The 19872-nt window shown below is 42.8% G+C and overlaps 1 protein-coding gene across 1 annotated transcript in view; it reads left to right on the plus strand.

The window, feature by feature from the left end:
- Positions 1–19872, plus strand: part of b4galnt4a (beta-1,4-N-acetyl-galactosaminyl transferase 4a) — a 471729-nt gene that overhangs the window by 337840 nt on the left and 114017 nt on the right.

Here is a 19872-nt window from a genome sequence, read left to right on the forward strand (position 1 = left end):
TACTCTCTGTTTAGGGTGAAATAGAATTCTAGTTTGCTCAGTTTTATTGGTTAATTCTTTCCAGTTTGTCAAGTAATTATCTTTTTGTTTTCTCGTGATTTGGTTGTGTCTAATTGTGTTGCCGTCCTGGGGCTCTGCGGGGCCTGTTTGTGTTTCTGAACAGAGCCCCAGGACCAGCTTGCTAAGGGGACTCTCCTCCAGGTTCATATGTCTGTAGGTGATGGCTTTGTAATGGAAGGGTTGGGAATCGCTTTTAGGTGGTTGTAGAATTTAACGTCTCTTTTCTGGATTTTGATCTTTCTCTGGGATCAGCCTAATTCTCCTCTGAATGCATTATTTGGGGTTTTGCGTTGTATACGGAGAACATTTTTACAGAGTTCTGCATGCAGTATTTTTAGCCAGATCCTAATTTGTATGTCAACTTTTATGTTCCTTTTAATGGCGTAGAAGAAGGTTTGTGGAAGTTACCTGTGGCGCTGATGTTTAGGCCGCAGTATGTATAGTTTTTTGTGTGCTCTAGGGCACCGGTGTGTATTTGTGGTCCTGCCAACTGGTCCTTTTTCGGAACATCATTATTTTTGTCTCACTGAGATTTACTGTCAGGGCCCAGGTCTGACAGAAACTCTGCAGAGATCTAGATGCTGCTGTAGGCCCTCCTTGATTGGGGACCAAAGCACCAGATCATCAGCAAACAGTAGACATTTGACTTGAGATTTTAGTAGAGTGAGGCCGAGTGCTGCAGACTGTTGCAGTGCCATCGCAATTAGTAGATAAATATGTTGAGGACGATGGGGCTTAAGCTGCATCCATGTCTCTCCCCACAGCCCTGTGGAAAAAAATGGGTGTTTTTTGTCAATTTTAACCACACACTTGTTTGTGTACATACATTTTATAATGTCGGATGTTTTCCCAAAACACAACATTCCATCAATTTGTATAGCAGACCCTCATGACAAATTGAGTCAAAAGCTTTTTTGAAATCAACAAAGCATGAAAAGACTTTGCATGTGACTGACCAGCTCAAATTGGTCTTATGTAGCAACATTTGAAATGGTTCTTTACATTTGTTAAAAGTAGAGACTCAGAGCTAGAAAATGGTATATCATACACTGCAGGTTTGAGGAATAATGGGAAAGTAATTCTGCTTTGAAAGTTGATATACATGAAAAACTAACTTTTGAGAAAAGGGCCTTAGAATGTTTTGGTACCTACTGGAGAGCTTTTCTTTGTCTACACCCATTCAGCATTGTTCACACCCTCTTAAGCCAGCCCCCCATGTGAGGTCATGTTCTAAACAGTGAATAGTGTAGTAAAGATTAATACTAAAAGTGGTAAAAGTAGTAGCCAACAAAATGGAAAAAATCCAGGTAAGCAAAGTGTCCAGATAAAAATAATTTATAAATATTAGATGGCGCTTACCCAGATACACTTGTCTAAATTGATGGGTCATGTGAAAGAAATGCTATAACCCCCAGCCCTAACCAGTGGTGGAATAAGTACTAAATTGTCATACTTGAGTAAAAGTAAAGATACCTTAATAGAAAATGACTCAAGTAAAAGTAAAAGTCACCCAGTAAAATAGTACTTGAGTAAACATCTAAAAGTATTTGGTTTAAAAAATACTTAAGTATCAAAAGTAAATGAAATGACTAAAATGTACTTAAATTCGGAGTCAGGTGTTGTTGCCAGCCATGCCTTTCCACCAGCACTGTTCCATCCAGTCCAACCAGCTGTGGGATGTTGACCCCCGTCACAGTGCTGTCCTTCACAACACCAGCAATCTCAGACAAAGTGTTCACTCTGGTCTTTCTTGAGGGCTGCTTGATGAGGACGAAGCACAGGTCGGGGGCAAACTTGGTGTGGCCTGTGATCAGGAAGTGAAGGTCCAGACTGTGGTGGAGCTTGTGCATTGTCCGCCAGGCACAGTACCAGAGCACAAACGTATCGTTTTGGCAACCTCAGTGATCACAATTCATGTCCACACGTGTTTCCCCAACTCCGTAGTTGGTGAAGAAATGGTGCATGTAGTTGATGACTGCACTGCTGCCTTCGCTGGATGACATGCCTTCAATCAATCAGAAGGATAGTATACCTGCAAACAACAAAATAACATCAAGATAAATTACGATTAATTGTCTCACCCCTGTAAATCTGTCTTTGCACAGCTCAGTGAAGTGTATTTGCCTGCCTCCCTTATATATATATATACTGTAAGAAAAGGCCATATTTCAGACTGGCCAATAAAAAGAAAAGATTAAGATGGGCAAAATAATACAGACACTGGATAGAGGAAGATTGGAAAAAAGTGTTATTTATTAAAATCTAAGTTTGAGGTGTTCGGATCACAAAAGAACATTCGGGAGATGCAGAAAAAACAAAAAGATGCTGGAGGAGTTCTTGACACCATCTGTCAAGCATGGTGGAGGCAAAGTGATGTTCTGTGGGTGCTTAGGTGGTGGTAAAATGGGAGATTTGTGCAGGGTATCAAATCAAATCAAATGTATTTATACTAGCCCTTCTTACATCAGCTGATATCTCAAAGTGCTGTACAGATACCCAGCCTAAAATCCCAAACAGCCATCAATGCAGGTGTGGAAGCACGGGGGCTAGGAAAAACTCCCTACAAAGGCCAAAACCTAGGAAGAAACCTAGAGAGGAACCAGGCTGTAAGGGGTGGCCAGTCCTCTTCTGGCTGTGCTGGGTGGAGATTATAACAGAACATGACCAAGATGTTCAAATGTTCATAAATGACCAGCATGGTCAAATAATAATAATCACAGTAGTTGTCGAGGGTGTAGCAAGTCCCCACCTCAGGAGTAAATGTCAGTTGGCTTTTCATAGCCGATCATTAAGAGTATCTCTACCGCTCCTGCTGTCTCTAGGGAGTTGAAAACAGCAGGTCTGGGACAGGTAGCACATCCGGTGAACAGGTCAGGGTTCCATAGCCGGAGGCAGAACAGTTGAACCTGGAGCAGCAGTACGGCCAGGTGGACTGGGGAAAGCAAGGAGTCATCATGCCAGGTGGTCCTAGGGCTCAGGTCCTCAGAGAAAAAGAAAGAGAGAAAGAGAGAATTAGAGAGAGCATACTTAAATTCACACAGGACACCGGATAAGACAGGAGAAGTACTCCAGATATAACAAACTGACCCTAGCCCCCCGACACAAACTACTGAGGCATAATTACTGGAGGCTGAGACATCTGTAATGCATCCTGATGAGACAACTGCAGGTATTGACTGGCTGGCAGTTAGCAAACATCTTCTGGTAAACAGACCACTCACTCTGAACAAACAGGAGATGCTGCTCTTGCTTCTTCAGCTTCTGGTAGATTGTCAGATATGAAGACCTGATAGTTGTTCCTCTGGCAATGCCAGCACAGGTCTGTCCTGGGCTTAGTGCTTGTGATGTGGGGCAGAAGTTTTCTCCACAGACTCCTGAAGGAAGACTACACGTAACTCTGGAAAATATAGAAATAATGTGAGATCAATAAAAGTTGTGCCAATCATGTCAATTAAATATTCAAAATGTGTTTATGCTTAACATGCCAAGTGGTGTGATAGATTCCTTGTAAAGACACTACACTGCTGCTTTCGTCACATGGGATGGCAGCAGCTTTCCACCAAAGTGTTTGTGTCCTGGGTGGTGCCCTGGTAGTACTATCACATTATCTTCTGCGTAGTTGTTGAAGTTCACCACTCGCTGCAGGTCCTCATGCTTCAGGTGTAACCTTTGTTTACTTGGGCCATCTCTCTTTTTGATGGGAGGCATTAGACCATTCACCTTGTATGACTGGTGGAGGAGAGTCAGGCGTGTTCTACTGATGCTGAAAGACAAATTCCAGATACTAACGTTACACACACTTCATACACGTAGGTCAACTTCTTCCGGGACAACAACACTGTTGATTGCCGTTTCTTCCCCATCACTGTCATCAGAAGACTACAATGTCTTTTTCTGTGAAAATGTTTTTACCCCAATCAGGGATTTCCTCATCGTCTGATTCATTTTCAGAGTCAGCATGGCACGATTGTCCTCCAGAAAGTAGTCCATCACAACTTTTTCCCACTGACCTTTGTAGCACCTGAAAAATTAAAGGCAGCAATGTTATTGATACCAGTAGCAACATATTTGCAGTTCTCAATGGTTAACGTTATATCTTTCGGAAATTCTGGAATTTGTGGTCTGTATATTTTATCAGTTCATTTAGGATACCATCAACACCATAGGCCTTTTTGGCTTGGAGGGTTTCTATTTTGTCCTGTAGTTCATTCAATGTAATTGGAGAATCTAGTGGGTTCTGGTAGTCTTTAATAGTTTATTCTAAGATTTGCATTTGATCCTGTATATGTTTCTGCTGTTTTTTCTTTGTTAGAGGGCCAAAAAGATTGGAGAAGTGGTTTATCCATACATCTCCATGTTGGATAGATAACTCTTTGTGTTGTTGTTCGTTTAGTGTGTTCGAATTTTCCCAGAAGTAGTTTGATTCTATGTATTCTTCAATTACATTGAGCTGATTTCTGACGTGTTGTTCCTTATTGTCCATAGTGTATTTCTGTATTGCGTTTGGGATTTACCATAGTGAAGGCGTAGGCTCAGGTTTACTGGGTCTCTATATTTTTGGTTGGATAGGTTTCTAAATTCCTTTCTTAGGTTTTTGCATTCTTCATCAAACCATTTGTCATTGTTCATTTTCTTAGGTTGTCTGCTTGCAATGTGTAAATTTGAAAGGGAAGCAGAGAGGTCAAATATACTGTTTAGGTTTTCTACTTCCAAGTTTACAGCTTCACTATTACTGTGAAACATTTTGTCCAGGATGTTGTCTAAAAGGGATTGAATTTGTTGTTGCCTAATTGTTATTTGGTAGGTTTCTACACTACTTTATTTCCATCTATAGCATTTCTTAATATTATTCATTTCCTTTGGCTTTGATGCCTCATGATTGGGTATTGCTCTGTTCAAGTAGACTGTGATTTTGCTGTCAACTGATATGGGTGTCAGTGGGCTGACTGTGAACGCTCTGAGAGACTCTGGGTTGAGGTCAACGATAAAATAGTCTACAGTACTACTGCTAAGAGATGAGGTATAGGTGTACCTACCGTAGGAGTCCCCTCAAAGTCTGCCAATGACTGTACATGACCCAGCATGCAACAGAGCTGCAGGAGTTGTGAACCATTGTTGTTGTTTATGTTGTCATAGTTGTGCCTATGGGGGAGGGAATGCGTTCACCTCCAGGTAGGTTTGTCCCCCTGTATGCTGAGCGTGTCAGGTTATTTTCCAGTTCTGGCATGTAGGTCGCCACAGACTAGTACATGTTCCTGGGCCTGGAAATGATTGATTTCACAATCTAGGATGGTATGGGGATTCTAGTGGGTGGATATAGGTATCACACAGGAGGACATTTGTCTCTGTTGAGATCATTTCCTTCTTAATTTCTAGCCAAATGAAAACATTCCTGTTTTGATTACTTTAATCGGGTGAGTCAGGTCTGCTCTCTACCAAATTGTCATACCCCCTGTGTCCTTTCCCTGTTTCACACTCAGTAGTTTGGTGGATGGGACTACCAGCTCTCCGTAACCTGGAGTGCAACCAGTGGGTCCATCTCCTCTATACCATGTTTCTTGAAGGATGATAATGTCTGTATTTCAGATTTCTTTGGTGAAGTACAGGTTGCTCTTTAGGCAAAAGGCAGATATTTTTGTTTTACCTTTATTTAACTAGGCATGTCAGTTAAGAACAAATTCTTATTCACAATGATGTTCTACGAACAGTGGGTTAACTGCCTTGTTCAGGGGCAGAATTACATATTTGTACCTTGTCAGCTTGGGGATTTGATCTAGCAACCTTTCAGTTATTGGCCCAACACTCTAACCACAAGGCTACCTGCCGCCCCATATAACCTCAGGCCTTGGATATTCCAGGATGAGATAGTGAAAGTGTCCAATATTGTTAGTCGTGTGGTTGGGCCTCAGACCAGTAAGTGTGATCAGAGTCTGCTGAGCATGCCATTGGCTTGGTCTAGTGTAATAGTGGGAGTTGGGCCTGTTTGCCTGCTCACGGCCTGGGTTTATGTGTGACTTTGAGGCCCTCTTTGCTGGAGTGAGGGGTGTGGACATGGTTGATTTGGAGGGGGGGGTTGAATGTGGCTGGTGGTGCTGTGGTCTGGATGTAGGTCCTCTCGGCGTGGGTCATCTATGTGTAGGTCCGGGGGGTAGGTGGGTCCCGCAGGTCTGGAAGAGTGTCTCGCTGGTCTGGATGGGGTGTCTGATGATCTGTTGCTCCTGTGTGAGGTGGTAGGGCTGCGGTTGAGGGCGATGTCCTTTAGGGTCCTGGCGAAGGTGGGCACTGCGTCTTGTATGGGTGGACCTGGTCATAAAGGTAAAGGCTGTTCTTGTCCAGGGTGGAGTGGTGGGCCAGGTAAACATTTGGTTTTGAGGCACAGTCATGGGAAAAACTTGCATTTACCCACTGTATGGTAGAAAAAAACATTTGTGCGTTGGGGGAAGTAGCATGATATTTTTCAATCACTCCCTTGACTGCTATGGCCACCCTTTCCTGCTGTTCTCTCAGGTCATTTGTGCCTGTGGCTGGGTGACCCCACTTGGTCTACAGCCAAAAGGTCTAGGGTGCACTGGGTGTTTGGACACCAGAGTTTAGCGACTGTGTGTTTAGGGAACGTTTTTTTGGGGGGTCCATTAGGAGTACAATCTGGCTTGTGTATGTCCTCAGTGGGTGTGTGTGTGGGGGGGGGGGGGGGGGGTTCTCAGAGGGGGTGAGATCCCCTGGGCTTGGGCTTTTTCATTTATCTTTCCTGCTGTGATGTCGAGGCTATGGTCAGGATCTGAGGTGGGCTGTTCTGCTGGCTTCTCTGCAGGGGTGGCCAGCTCTCTAAAGGGTTGTTCTCTGTCACATGTCATCTTTCTCACCTTCTCCTTCAGCACTCTCACCTCCTCTAGTGCTCTGTTCTTTTCCTGCCGCTGGGCCTTCTTCTTCTGCTCCTGCTCTTTCTCCTGTTGAAGTTGTCTCAGCCCAGTCCAGAGTGCAGGAATGTCTCTCTCCCCCTCTAGCTCTCCGGGTCTGGTTGAGGGGGTGGTGTTGTGCTGGACTGTTGTCTTGGTCTGTGCTGACTGGAGTGTGTTCACCTGCTGTTCCAGCTCCACCTGCCTTACCTCCATCTGCGTTCATTTATCCTTCATTTCAGTGAGGGAGTAGTGCTCTGCGCTGGGAGGTTCTTTCCGCATGGGGTTGTTCGTCTGTGGGGTTGTTTAATGAAGAGGTCTGGTCTGACTCGCTTGGGGTGGGGGAGTCTTTCTCAAGAGAGAGCTTCTCTAGTTTTCAATTTTGGGAAAGTCCAACAAACCGTTTGGGGTTGCCCAGCACCAATACTGTTCCAGACTTGTACAGGTTGACATTGGCAGACTGAGTTCTTGTTGTCTAGTATCCTGAGTTTCCAACCAAGTACTTTCTCTTTCTCATTTGAGTTCTGATCTCAAGCTATACTAATGAGGAGGAACATAGGCTTATTATAAAGCATGATACTTACCAAATACTGTTTTTTTTCTGTTAATCAATGGGTAGTGTGTTGATATGCAACTGTGCCATACCATGGGATGGTCTGTGCGGAAGATTAAGTTGCTTACGCTCCCATTTTTGTAGCAGTCAGCAAAACATGTCTATGGGTTGTCCATGAGGAGCTTATTTTGTACTCTTTCCATGCCTTCTAGGTTTTTACATCCAAGTGGTACTTTATTGTAATGACCTCTGCACAGAGGGAGGCCAGTGAGCGGGGGCTTCAAAATCCTCTGCATTTGGGTGGGGAAGGCTGTGGAACTCTCCTGTCCTTGTTGGGCTCAAGGGCTTTGATACCTCTCACTTCACACCTCCGTGCTAATTGAAATTCTAGCTGGATCTGTTCTGTTTTAGCAAGCTTGGTAGTCTTAATTTAGCATTCAGTCCTTATAAAGTAAAAAATATTATTATAATGTATTTTTCTTCATGGCTTTAAAAGTAGCTTCAGACTAAACATTACTCACTCAGTTCCAGGTTGGATGTTTTTTTCAGGTTTCTGTTGTGATTCTTTTGCTGATCTACTGTATGGTTTGCCAGAGAATTTTCTGTATAGTCCTTGGGAATAAGAGTCATTAGTAGCAGGAAGCTTTCCAGGTAATTTTGTCCAAAATCAGGTTGTAGGTCTGGAGTTTAGATTTTTCAGTGAAGGTTATGTTGTGGAAGGTAGTAAGTATCCTGTTCCTGTGGAAAAATCCAAGTTTATCTAACTCTAAATCTATCTTTTTGTAAAAAAAAAAATGCTGAAACATTCAGGAGCTCGTCTACTCTTGACCTCTCGCTTTCTCTACTTCTGTTCTTATTGTTTCCTTTGAAGAGGCCCCTCTGTCCATAACACTTTCCATAACACTCACAGAAGTGCCTTTCAGTGTTCCCTGTGTCAAGTAGCCTTCTGTCAGTCACCCTATTCCCTTTATAGTGCATTACTTTTGACCAGGGCCCATATGGCACAAAGTAGTGCACTATATAGGGAATAAGGTGCCATTTGGGACATAGTTTCTGACTCTGGTGGCCTACTACATTAAATTGTCTCTGTTGAAAGAGGATCTACTTGAGTGGCTTTTTAAAAAGATGGCTATAGGACACAGCACTGTGTTGGAGTGCTGACTGGACACTTGATAGCAGTGTGTGTGTGTGTGTTGTGTGTGGGGGGTTGTGTGGGTTTGTTTGTGTGTTGTGTGTGTGTGTGTGTGTGTGTGTGTGTGTGTGTGTGTGTGTGTGTGTGTGTGTGTGTGTGTGTGTGTGTGTGTGAGAGACGGAGAGTGTGAGTGTTTATGCAGACTCTCATAGGGAGCAAGTGAGAGAGGCAATTTCCTCAATCAAAGTTTGTACCGAAAGATGTAGCCTATTGAATATCCTATCATTATAGAATATGCGTAAAATGCATCCTCCAATTTCAATGTCTGCCTATGCCCACACATATTGTCTCAATAAAATGTTATATTTTTATTTTTTTACCTCAACCTATGCATACTTAATATAAAAATAGGCAATCATCATTGTCAATTGTGAATGACAAATATTCACGATTTAACGGTTTAACTGCATCTGCATGCCAGTCATTTGATTGATCTCAGTCAGTTTCATGGGAATAGCCTATGCATTTCCATGTTCTTGAATTACTGTTTCGTGAGATGAATTAGAGCAGATGGTGCTTATTAGCCTTTCTTGTATATTGTTTCAATCAAATCAAAATCAAATAAAATTGTATTGGTCCCATACACATATATAGCAGATGTTATCGCAGATGTAGTGAAATGCTTATGTTCCTAGGTCCAACAGTGCAGTAAAACCTAGCATAGGTCTATATCCTACCTTTGTTGCGCAATCTGTTGAGTTTTGGTGCATTCATTTTTTTTAAGGGGACTATTCAGCTATTCAGCTTCAGCTAACCATCCTACAGTCTCATTAGAAATTAGGTGTTTTTGGGGTAACAGTAAAGTTATAGAACTACTATGCTATGGTATTTGGGTTCTGTTATGTAAAATCCTAATTCATCATTATGTGATCTTGCCAGACATTGATTCAGCTTTGATTTAACTTTACTAAATGAGCACCATTATAAGAAGTGATAATCTTATATTTGTAATACTAATAATAAGTGATGAATAGCACAATTAGGTGTAGGCAACAGATCATGATGAGTTTTATTTTAAACGATTGGAGCACCAGGGTCGTGCAACGATGTTAAACAAGTTGAAGCAACTTGTGGTGCTGAAGGACAGCTGAATGTTATCTCTGCCATTTGGCCTGTTCAGGAAAAAACAAACACTAATTTGCAGAATAGCCTAAAAGGCCTACGACTACATGGTATTTGTAGGCTAATATACAATGCATGCTAATATACAGTGCATTCGGAAAGTATTCAGACCCATTCCCATTTTATGTTACAGCCTTATTCTAAAAGTGATTAAATAAATACATTTCCTCATCAATCTACACGCAATACTCCATATTAATAACAAAGCAAAAACAGTTGAATAGATTTTTGCAAATGTATTACAATTTTTTAAAGAAATACCTTATTCACAGAAGTATTCAGAAACTTTGCAATGAGACTCGAAATTGAGCTCAGGTGCATCCTATTTCCATTGAACTTCCTTGATGTTTCTACAACTTGATTGGAGTCCGCTTGTGGAAAATTCAATTGACTGGACATGATTTGGAAAGGCACACGTATATAAGGTCCCACAGTTGACAGTGCATGTCAGAGCAAAAACTGAGCCATGAGGTCGAAGGAATTGTAAGTAGAGCTCCAAGACAGTGTTGTGTTGAGGCAGAGATCTGGGGAAGGGTACCAAAACATTTCTGCAGAAGAACCTTCCAGAAGGACAACCATCTCTGCAGCACTCCACCAATCAGGACTTTATAGTAGAGTGGCCAGACAGAGGCCATTTCTCACTAAAAGGCACATGACAGCCAACTTGGAGTTTATCAAAAGGCACCTGAAGGACTCTCAGACCATGAGAAACAATATTCTGTGGTCCGATGAAACCAAAATTGAACTCTTTGGCCTGAATGCCAAGAGTCATGTCTGGAGGAAACCTGGTACCATACCTATGGTGAATCATGGTGGTGGCAGCATCATGCTTTGGGGATGTTTTTCAGCTGTAAGGACTGGGGAACTAGTCAGGATTGAGGGAAAGATGAACGGAGCAAAGTACAGAGAGATCCTTGATGAAAACCTGCTCCAGAGCGCTCAAAGACTCACCTTCCAACAGGACAACGACTCTAAGCACACAGCCAATACAACGCAGGAGTGGCTTCGGGACAAGTCTCTGAATGTCCTTGAGTGGCCCAGCGAGAGCCCGGACTTGAATCCGATCTAACACCTCTGGAGGGAACTGAAAATAGCCGTGCAGCGTCACTTCCCATCCAACCTGACAGAGCTTGAGAGGATCTGCAGAGAAGAATGGAAGAAACTCAACCAAATGCAGGTGTGCCAAGCTTGTAGCGTCATACCCAAAATGACTGGAGGCTGTAATCGCTGCAAAAGGTGCTTCAACAAAGTAAAGGGTCTGAATACTTACAGTGGGGCAAAAAAAGTATTTAGTCAGCCAGCAATTGTGCAAGTTCTCCCACTTAAAAAGATGAGAGAGGCCTGTAATTTTCATCATAGGTAGACTTCACCTATGACAGACAAAATAAGAAGAGAAAAAAAATCCAGAAAATCACATTGTAGGATTTTTTATGAATTTATTTGCAAATTATGGTGGAAAATAAGTATTTGGTCAATAACAAAAGTTTATCTCAATACTTTGTTATATACCCTTTGTTGGCAATGACAGAGGTCAAATGTTTTATGTAAGTCTTCACAAGGTTTTCACACACTGTTGCTGGTATGGAAATGGAGGAAAACTCGCCTCCCTGCGGACCTGGCATCCTTTCACTCCCTCCTCTCTACATTTTCCTCTTCTGTCTCTGCTGCTAAAGCCACTTTCTACCACTCTAAATTCCAAGCATCTGCCTCTAACCCTAGGAAGCTCTTTGCCACCTTCTCCTCCCTCCTGAATCCTCCTCCCCCTCCCCCCCCCTCCTCCCTCTCTGCAGATGACTTCGTCAACCATTTTGAAAGAAGGTCGACGACATCCGATCCTCGTTTGCTAAGTCAAACGACACCGCTGGTTCTGCTCACACTGCCCTACCCTGTGCTCTGACCTCTTTCTCCCCTCTCTCTCCAGATGAAATCTCACGTCTTGTGACGGCCGGCCGCCCAACAACCTGCCCGCTTGACCCTATTCCCTCCTCTCTTCTCCAGACCATTTCCGGAGACCTTCTCCCTTACCTCACCTCGCTCATCAACTCATCCCTGACCGCTGGCTACGTCCCTTCTGTCTTCAAGAGAGCGAGAGTTGCACCCCTTCTGAAAAACCTACACTCGATCCCTCCGATGTCAACAACTACAGACCAGTATCCCTTCTTTCTTTTCTCTCCAAAACTCTTGAACGTGCCGTCCTTGGCCAGCTCTCCCGCTATCTCTCTCAGAATGACCTTCTTGATCCAAATCAGTCAGGTTTCAAGACTAGTCATTCAACTGAGACTGCTCTTCTCTGTATCACGGAGGCCCTCCGCACTGCTAAAGCTAACTCTCTCTCCTCTGCTCTCATCCTTCTAGACCTATCGGCTGCCTTCGATACTGTGAACCATCAGATCCTCCTCTCCAAATTGGGCATCTCCGGCGCGGCCCACGCTTGGATTGCATCCTACCTGACAGGTCGCTCCTACCAGGTGGCGTGGCGAGAATCTGTCTCCTCACCACGCGCTCTCACCACTGGCGTCCCCCAGGGCTCTGTTCTAGGCCCTCTCCTATTCTCGCTATACACCAAGTCACTTGGCTCTGTCATAACCTCACATGGTCTCTCCTATCATTGCTATGCAGACGACACACAATTAATCTTCTCCTTTCCCCTTCTGATGACCAGGTGGCGAATCGCATCTCTGCATGTCTGGCAGACATATCAGTGTGGATGACGGATCACCACCTCAAGCTGAACCTCGGCAAGACGGAGCTGCTCTTCCTCCCGGGGAAGGACTGCCCATTCCATGATCTCGCCATCACGGTTGACAACTCCATTGTGTCCTCCTCCCAGAGCGCTAAGAACCTTGGCGTGATCCTGGACAACACCCTGTCGTTCTCAACTAACATCAAGGCGGTGGCCCGTTCTTGTAGGTTCATGCTCTACAACATCCGCAGAGTACGACCCTGCCTCACACAGGAAGCAGCGCAGGTCCTAATCCAGGCACTTGTCATCTCCCGTCTGGATTACTGCAACTCGCTGTTGGCTGGGCTCCCTGCCTGTGCCATTAAACCCCTACAACTCATCCAGAACGCCGCAGCCCGTCTGGTGTTCAACCTTCCCAAGTTCTCTCACGTCACCCCGCTCCTCCGCTCTCTCCACTGGCTTCCAGTTGAAGCTCGCATCCGCTACAAGACCATGGTGCTTGCCTACGGAGCTGTGAGGGGAACGGCACCTCAGTACCTCCAGGCTCTGATCAGGCCCTACACCCAAACAAGGGCACTGCGTTCATCCACCTCTGGCCTGCTCGCCTCCTTACCACTGAGGAAGTACAGTTCCTGCGCAGCCCAGTCAAAACTGTTCGCTGCTCTGGCCCCCAATGGTGGAACAAACTCCCTCACGACGCCAGGACAGCGGAGTCAATCACCACCTTCCGGAGACACCTGAAACCCCACCTCTTTCAGGAATACCTAGGATAGGATAAAGTAATCCTTCTCACCCCCCTTAAAATATTTAGATGCACTATTGTAAAGTGGCTGTTCCACTGGATGTCTTAAGGTGAACGCACCAATTTGTAAGTCGCTCTGGATAAGAGCGTCTGCTAAATGACTTAAATGTAAATGTAAATGTAAATGTATTTTGGCCCATTCCTCCATGCAGATCTCCTCTAGAGCAGTGATGTTTTGGGGCTGTTGCTGGGCAACACAGACTTTCCACTCCCTTCGAAGATTTTCTATGGGGTTGAGATCTGGAGACTCCAGGACCTTGAAATGCTTCTTAGGAAGCCACTCCTTCGTTCCCCGGGCGGTGTGTTTGGGATCATTGTCATGCTGAAAGACCCAGACACGTTTCATCTTCAATGCCCTTGCTGATGGAAGGAGGTTTTCACTCAAAATCTCACGATTCATGGCCCCATTCATTCTTTCCTTTACACGGATCAGTCGTCCTGGTCACTTTGCAGAAAAACAGCCCCAAAGCATAATGTTTCCACCCCCATGCTTCACAGTAGGTATGGTGTTCTTTGGATGCAACTCAGCATTCTTTGTCCTCCAAACAAGACGAGTTGAGTTTTTAACACAAATTTCTATTTTGGTTTCATCTGACCATATGACATTCTCCCAATCTTCTTCTGGATCATCCAAATGCTCTCTAGCAAACTTCAGACGGGCCTGGACATGTACTGGCTTAAGCAGGGGGACACGTCTGGCACTGCAGGATTTGAATCCCTGGCAGCATAGTGTGTTACTGATGGTAGGCTTTGTTACTTTGGTCCCAGCTCTCTGCAGGTCATCCACTAGGTCTCGCCGTGTGGTTCTGGGATTTTTGCTCACACTTTCTAGTGCTTTGGGGCTGTTTTTCTGCAAAGTGACCAGGACGACTGATCCGTGTAAAGGAAAGAATGAATGGGGCCATGAATCGTGAGATTTTGAGTGAAAACCTCCTTCCATCAGCAAGGGCATTGAAGATGAAACGTGTCTGGGTCTTTGTGATCATTTTGACCCCCCGGGGTGAGATCTTGCGTGGAGCCCCAGATCGAGGTAGATTATCAGTGGTCTTGTATGTCTTCCATTTCCTAATAATTGCTCCCACAGTTGATTTCTTCAAACCAAGCTGCTTACCTATTGCAGATTCAGTCTTCCCAGCCTGGTGCAGGTCTACAATTTTGTTTCTGGTGTCCTTTGACAGCTCTTTGGTCTTGGCCATAGTGGAGTTTGGAGTGTGACTGTTTGAGGTTGTGGACAGGTGTCTTTTATACTGATAGCAAGTTCAAACAGGTGCCATTAATACAGGTAACGAGTGGAGGACAGAGGAGCCTCTTAAAGAAAAAGTTACAGGTCTGTGAGAGCCAGAAATCTTGCTTGTTTGTAGGTGACCAAATACTTATTTTCCACCATAATTTGCAAATAAATTCATTAAAAATCTTACAATGTGATTTTCTGGATTTTGTTTCTCATTTTGTCTGTCATAGTTGAAGTGTACCTATGATGGAAATTACAGGCCTCTCTCATCTTTTTAAGTGGGAGAACTTGCACAATTGGTGGCTGACTAAATACTTTTTGCCCCACTGTATGTAAATGTCGAATTTCAGTTTAACATTTTTACTAGATTGCAAAAATTTCTAAAGCCCTTTTTTTGCTTGCTCATTTGGGGGTATTGTGTGTAGATTGATGAGGGAAATTTGTTTTAATCAATTTTAGAATAATGCTGTCACGTACCAAAATGTAGAAAAAGGTGTGTAAATACTTTCCGAATGCACTGTAAATACAAATATATAGTTTGATCTCATTGCACTGTTTGCGAGGAGAGCTTTATTTATGAATATGCATTTCATTGTATTGTGTAGCTGTACTACACTGTATCATAAATAAACTTTGATTTGATTATCTTCAACACGTTTACAATTACCCGATTACATATTAAGAAAACAGAGGTGAACTATCAGTTCAAATAAATTGTCCAAATAGGTCTACTGAACATAAATCATCAGCCTACTACGCAGAATTGCAGGAAATTTGTTTTAAAACAGCCTTAAAAATCAAGAATTTGGTGTGTTGTATTCATGCATCTCAATAAAATATAACCTAAATGCATTTTTACCTCCAACTTGGCCCAATTCACATGTCCAATTTCCCACCCTGACATACCAAAGTAGAATGGGCTTTGTGTCTTATCCAATAGCCAATAGCTAAATATCCCAAGCAGGGCTACAGCAGGAGTCAAGTTCCTTGGGCTTTGCGGTGGCCACTCTGGTTTGGGTGTCCTTGGCAGGAACAGTGTCACCTTAACCAAGTAGTCACATATCGTTCACATATCATTGAGTTCAAATTTATCAAAGGAGGCTTGCCACCACCAGAGAGAAGACAGGGTTGAAACCAGCATTTACCTCTAGGCTGCTATACATATTTGTTTTTTCATTCCATCGTTTTTCAAGGAATTTTTGTGGTAATGAAATTAATTCATTTAAAATTGACTAGAAATAGTTTTAACAGCATCGTGTATTTTCAAATTTAAAAAAGTGTCATGCTCAGGCAGCACTACACGCCTGGGTGTTGGGGATCGTGTTTGTTTGTGTATGAGTGACAGAGTGAGTTTGTGCAGACTCTCATGTTTTTTATTTATTTTTATTAGGCAAGTCAGTTAAGAACAAATTCTTATTTTCAATGACGGCCTAGGAACAGTGGGTTAACTGCCTGTTCAGGGGCAGAATGACAGATTTGTACCTAGTCAGCTCGGGGATTCGAACTTGCAACCTTTACGGTTACTAGTCCAATGCTCTAACCACTAGGCTACCCTGCCGCCCCATGTTTCTGTCTCTGTATTATTTATATGACACTTGAAGTGTAATATGGGATCTAGTTTAAGACTTCCCTTTGCCCTTCCTCTACCTTCTCTCCTTTTCCACTGTTCTTCCTCTCTTCCTCCCCTCTCCTCACTCCTCTTCAACCCTTCTTCCTCTACTCCACCCTCCTCCTCCATCCTTTCTAAAAATGCCTTTTTATACACTGAGGCACATAGAGCTGTAACTGTTGCATAGCTTGTCACACACACACTAGGGCTATTACGGTGGCCTTATTACCGCAACACCGGCGGTCACCAGTAATGGTGGCAGTCCAAATCCACGTGACCATTTAGTCACTGTCTGCTGATGGTCATTAGTAGTCTACCAAACTTGCTAACTGCCTCGTACTCAGCACTCTATTGTCCCTCTAATCACTCTGACATCAATGCAAATGTGATCGAAAATCGAATCAAACACTTCATTACATCCCATGAGCTCATGTTGTGCTACATTTCTATGGGCTATGCAATTGCGTAAGAAATCAGAGTTTTGATGGCCTCTTAAAAAAAGGAGGATCCAATCAATTTGATATAGGCTAGGCCTGCTATACAGTGCCTTGCGAAAGTATTCGGCCCCCTTGAACTTTGCAACCTTTTGCCACATTACAGGCTTCAAACATAAAGATATAAAACTGTATTTTTTTGTGAAGAATCAACAACAAGTGGGACAATGATCCAAAACATAAAGCAAAATCTACAATGGAATGGTTCAAAAATAAACATATCCAGGTGTTAGAATGGCCAAGTCAAAGTCCAGACCTGAATCCAATCGAGAATCTGTGGAAAGAACTGAAAACTGCTGTTCACAAATGCTCTCCATCCAACCTCACTGAGCTCGAGCTGTTTTGCAAGGAGGAATGGGAAAAAATGTCAGTCTCTCGATGTGCAAAACTGATAGAGACATACCCCAAGCGACTTACAGCTGTATTCGCAGCAAAAGGTGGCGCTACAAAGTATTAACTTTAAAGGGGCTGAATAATTTTGCACGCCCAATTTTTCAGTTTTTGATTTGTTAAAAAAAGTTTGAAATATCCAATAAATGTTGTTCCACTTCATGATTGTGTCCCACTTGTTGTTGATTCTTCACAAAAAAAACAGTTTTATATCTTTATGTTTGAAGCCTGAAATGTGGCAAAAGGTCGCAAAGTTCAAGGGGGCCGAATACTTTCGCAAGGCACTGTATTTATTTATCAACTTTCTTAATATTAAGCACATTGCTTAGCTTTACAACAAGAGTGTAGCATACCTGGCTGGCATGAAAATGAACCACGGGAAAAGCGTCCTCCATTTGATATTTAAGTGCAGAGATGCTATTTAAGTGCATTTTCTCCCCCCCCATACCCATGTTCCGAAACTGGTGCATGATAATGGTCCATTCTAAATCAAAACTAATTTCACACATATATTATTTAGGATATATGTAAAGACAACATGAAATTAAGAATAGTCTGATTGATGACAATATGTGACTCGTTTCAGGAAACTAGGCATCTTTTGGGCTCCTGAGTGGCGCAGTGGTCTAAGGCACTGCTTCTCAGTGCTAGAGGCATCACTACAGCTCCTGGTTCGATTCCAGTCTGTATCACAACCGGCTGTGATTGGGAGTCCTATAGGTTGGCGCACAATTGGCCCAGCTTTTACTGGGGTAGGCCGTCATTGTAAATAAGATTTTGTTCTTAACCTCTCTGGGATATGTGGGACGGTAGCGTCCCACCTGGCCAACATCCAGTGAAAATGCAGAGCGCCAAATTCAAATAAATTATTATTATTAAAATTAAACTTTGATGAAATCACACATTCAACATACCAAATTAAAGCTACATTTGTTTTGAATCCAGCCAATGTGTCAGATTTGAAAAATGCTTTACCGCGAAAGCAAACGATGCTATTATCTAAGGATAACACCCCAGTAAACAAAGAGAGAAAAGCATATTTCAACCCTGCAGGCACGACACAAAACACAGAAATATGCCTTACCTTTGACGAGCTTCTTCTGTTGGCACTCCAATATGTCCCATAAACATCACAAATGGTCATTTTGTTTGATTAATTCCGTCGATATATATCCAAAATGTCAATTTATTTGGCCCGTTTGATCCAGAAAAACACCGGTTCCAACTACAAAATATCTCAAAAGTTACTTGTAAGCATTGTCCAAACATTTCAAACTACTTTTGTGATAAAACTTTTAACGTAAATAATCAATACAACTGAAGACGGGATAAACAGCGTTCAATACAGGATAATAACAGTGTAGCAAGCATTTCTGGTAACGCCTCTCTATCTGACAGTACACTTCAAGTTAACCTCGTTCTGGATGGCTGTACTTCTTCATTACACAAAGGAAAAACCTCAACCAATTTCTAAAGACTGTTGACATCCAGTTGAAGCGATGGGAACTGCAAGCCCCTGCCTTAGAATTCTAGATTCCCAATGAAAGCCCATTGAAAAGATGGTGACCTCAAAAAAACACATCCTGGATGGTTTGTCCTCGGGGTTTCGACTGCCAAATAAGTGCTGTTATACTCAGACATCATTCAAACAGTTTTAGAAACTTCAGTGTTTTCTATCCAAATCTACTAATAATATGCATATCCTGGCTTCTGAGCCTGAGTAGCAGGCCGTTTACTTTGGACACGCTTTTCATCCTGACGTGAAAATACTGCCCCATGTCCCAAAGAAGTTAACTGACTTGTCTAGTTGAATTAAAAAATAATATAAATGTTGTGTGTCACTACTTTAAAAAAAATCCAAATACGTTTTTATTGGAACATGTGAACTTTCATGTGCCTAATAACAAACTTGTATGCCATCTGTAAATACGAATAAAATTGTTAAATTACAAGCCTAGTTGGTTTAGCCATGGAAAAAGTAAGAAACCTTCCCGCTAGCCATGATTGGCTGAGATAATAAGTGGTCTGAACATGCCGAGAGATGAGTTCAGATTGGTCTGCCGTGTAGCACACGTCTGTCTACAATAGGAGTATGTGTAGGTAATCCTTTCTAATGCAGCTTTTTCTAAAGATATCATGTAGTAGAACTGTGTAAGTGTTGCTGTCCGCTTTCTGGAGGACCGAGTTTTGAAATCAGTGGAATTAGAGTATGATAGCTAAGGAGATGGAGAAATGTGCCGTTTGATTGCAAATATGCAGACAGATTTGAAAGAGAACACTGTTGTATAAAACACCTAACTCCAGATTACATTTTCAAACTAAGGGCAACCATGGCATCTGTGACAGAGAGGGAGAAGCGTCCATAGATAGTGTAGCTAGCCACATTTTCCGATATTACACATTTCTAATTTAGTCAAAAAGTAGTTTTCATTTCAAGTTAAAGTGTACTGTTAGCTAGGTAGCTAACATTAGTTGGCTGGCTAGCTAACGTTATGTGTATGATATGTGTAGCATTCGTATCTCAGAGCCATTTGCGTTGCTTGTAATAGCCTAATGTTAGCTAGCTTACATTGAACCTGGTTGGTTTGCTACCTGCAGATTCATGCAGGGTAGTAACGTTATAAATTTGGATGATGGTACATTGTTTAGCTAGCTAGCTACATGTCTAAACGATCGTTGCAAAATAAATGTAGAAATCCATGTTATTCAATTATTGCACCCACACTGCTTACGCGACAACGACAACGAGCGTCTGCGATGCCAAGGTCTAAAATATAACTCCTTTCTATTGCTTACGCAGATCACGCTGCAAGTCCTGCCTCTCCCATCTCCTCTTTGGT

The sequence above is a fragment of the Oncorhynchus nerka genome, linkage group LG9a (assembly GCF_034236695.1).
Source record: "Oncorhynchus nerka isolate Pitt River linkage group LG9a, Oner_Uvic_2.0, whole genome shotgun sequence".
Classification (NCBI taxonomy): domain Eukaryota; kingdom Metazoa; phylum Chordata; class Actinopteri; order Salmoniformes; family Salmonidae; genus Oncorhynchus; species Oncorhynchus nerka.